The sequence below is a fragment of the Dipodomys merriami genome, unplaced genomic scaffold (assembly GCF_024711535.1).
Source record: "Dipodomys merriami isolate MVZ:Mamm:240054 unplaced genomic scaffold, mDipMer1.0.p SCAF_331, whole genome shotgun sequence".
Taxonomy (NCBI): domain Eukaryota; kingdom Metazoa; phylum Chordata; class Mammalia; order Rodentia; family Heteromyidae; genus Dipodomys; species Dipodomys merriami.
This window is the reverse complement of record NW_027204838.1, coordinates 967108-970171: the sequence shown is the minus strand read 5'-3', so window position 1 is coordinate 970171 and position 3064 is coordinate 967108. Positions and strand designations below refer to the sequence as shown.

Genomic DNA, 3064 nt, shown 5'->3' with positions numbered 1-3064 from the left:
ATTTAAAAGTAGGAGATGATAAAACAGGCCCCCATCAAGTAAACTTTCTTCTACTTTTAAAATTATTCTGAAAGCCTTGTCCTGGCTGGTAACACCTTTAATCCTATCTACTCGGAATATCTACTCAGGAGCCTGAGATCTATGGATAACTGTTGGAAGCCCCTCAGGGCAGAATAAATTCATGAGATTATTTTTCAGAAATTATAATGAACTAGCAAAGAGCCAGGAATGGAGATGTAGCTCATAGAGGAAAGGCCTAGCAAGACCTTGAAGCCCTGATTTCAAACTCTGAGCATGCCAATGCACAAGCATGTGCATGTGTGCACGTGTGCATGCGTGTGTGTACACACACCCACACACACACATTTATTCAAAATACCTTCAAATCAGCATATCAGTGTTCTGCATTAATTTCTTTGTTAATGATATTATCTGGGTAAAATAGAGGAAATAAACTCTTGTATATAAGAACATTTTTATACATTTTTTTTTACTGTGAAAATACTGTACAGAGGGGTTACAATTACGTGGGCAAGATAATGAGTACATTTCTTATCTAGCATTGTAGCCTCCTCCTTTGTTTCCCCTTCCCATCCCTTCCCATCCTCCTAGCCCTCCCACCCAATCCTCCCCGCTCCCCCCACCAAAGTTGTAAAGTTCGTTTTCAACATAACGACTTGTACTTCTCATTGTTGCAATGGGTCCACCTGTAAAAATAACTGTACAGAGGTGTCATATTTATATGAGCAAATAATGAGTACATTTCCTAACAAGCATTGTTACCTCTTCCTTTCTTTTTCTTCCACCATCCTTTCCCTCCCACCTCCAGAAATACACTCCCCTCCCCCTTCCCCTGCCTAAATTGTAAAGTTCATTTTTCAACATAGTGTCTTGTGCATCTCAACCTGTATCCATATTTAACAATTTTGTATTTCCCTTCCCCCTCCCCAAATTAGAGGAACGTATACACAGGATGTAGGCGCACCAACTTCAAGTACAGTGAAAACAGGGGTTAGAGCTTAGGGAAGGAAAATATAAAGGAACAAAAAAAATCACATCACACATTATAAGTATCTTAGAAACAATAGCAAGAAACAAAAAAAACACTTGTCTTGTTCAGTTCCTGTAATATCATCTTATCTGATATGCACATAGCTTCCGCTTATCCCAGACATATATTAGCTGTTGAAAATAAGGGAAACCTTTGGACCTATGTTTCTTTGGACTTGGCTTACTTCAATTAATAAATTTTTTTCAAGTCTTTCCAATTCTTAACAAATTGGGCGATGCCATTCTTTCTCATGGAGGCATAGAATTTCATTGTGAATATATACCACATTTTCATGATCCATTCATCTTCTGTGGGCCATCTGGGTGGGCTCCATATCTTAGCTATTGCAAACAATGCTGCAGTAAACATAGTTGTTCTGGTAGTTTTAGTATGGTCTTCTTTGTGATCATTTGGATAAATCCCCAAAAGTGTGATTGCTGGATCATAGGGGAGCTTTATATGGAGTCTTTTGATGAGCCTCCATACTGCTTTCCAAAGTGGTTGAATAAGTTAACACTCCCACCAAGAATCAAGTAAGGTTCCCTTGTGGCCACATCCTCTCCAGCATCTTTAGTTGTAAAAATATGGAATGATTCAAGAATTTGCATATCAACCTTGCGCAGGGGCCATGTTAATCTACTCTGTACTGCTCCAATTTTAGTGTATGTGCTGCTGAATTGAGCACAGAGCATTTTTTATATATAAAGTGTAATTGATTTTCTTGAACTAGACAATTCAAAGAAAAGTAAGTTTTGAAGAATTCTCGTGAAATTTTAGAACCATGTACTTCTTACATAAGCACACATTTAAGAATAGCCAAGATTGACATGTCAAAAACAAAATAATCCCAGATATTGTTGTTCAAGAGATGTGTAGGATCGGGGGAGGGGGGGTGGAATTGGGTGGGGGGGCGGAGGAAGGCTGGGAAGGGATGTGAAGGGTAAACAAAGGAGGAGGCTGCAATGCTTCATAAGAAATGTACTTACTCATTATCTTGCCCATGTAAATGTAACCCCTCTGTACAGTGTGTTCACAAAAAATAAAAATAAAAAAAGAGATGTGTAGGAGGACGAATTCAATTATTCTGTATAAGGCACCTGTCATAATGAACACTGCGGCAAGTGTTAAAGTATTTTTAAAGTTTTAATGTTTTAAATATATTTAATTTTGGAAATTTGCTTATATAGGCCAAAATTAGGACTGTTTGTCAGGTCATACAACTTTTCTATAAATATTTAAGATTTATGGTAGCAGACATATGCTACTAAAAAGTACACTTCAGAGTTTATAAAAACATTACTAATGAGATGTTGCAAAGGCTTAGTGTAAAGAAGCAGAGTGAAGAGTTAAGACTTTGTTAACTGCACAGTTTCTCTTAAAACTTTAGGGCTTCCTTACTTTATATGTTAGTGAGGAACAAATGATGATATAAACCATATACATATACATATACAAATGATGAGATGAGTCATAAAAAGCAATCTTAGTGGGTAACTTTAAAAACTACACATAGCCTATAAAACTCTTATTGAACATCATAATCTTATTCAGTGTTAAATGTACAGGAATGTGAGAATAGTAAAATCAAATATGGAAGTACACTTCAAATACTGAAAACATTGGTAATTCTTTGGTATTTTATTTTATTAATCATTAATATTTATTTATTGTGTTTCTTTATTTGTAGTATTATTTCCCTTGTAATATAGTAAAACCTTTTGTTATTCATCATCAGGAGGTACTTTGAGAAGGTTACTGGGATAGCCAAACCATTTTTTATAGTTGCGTGTGAATTTACAAAAAGCAAAATTAAGAACAAAATATTGATTAAAAATTATCAAGTACAGTCAGAATCAGGAGGGATGATAAATGTCCACACTTAAAATCCTAGCCCTAGGCTGAAGCAGTGATAATACAGAGTTGAGGTCACAAAAGTGAGAGACTAGGTTTTGTTTTGTTTTTTACTTTGATTTTGTTGGCCATGGGGTTGAACTCTGGGGCCTGGTTGCTGTA

At 36.0% G+C, this 3064-nt stretch overlaps 1 non-coding gene across 1 annotated transcript; it reads right to left on the bottom strand.

Annotated features, from left to right (window-relative positions):
- Positions 1 to 1629: 1629 nt before the first annotated feature.
- LOC138842235 (U6 spliceosomal RNA) lies at positions 1630 to 1736 on the bottom strand. Its single transcript, XR_011376667.1, has one exon. It is a non-coding gene; the product is annotated as a U6 spliceosomal RNA (small nuclear RNA).
- Between the last annotated feature and the right edge of the window lie 1328 nt (positions 1737 to 3064).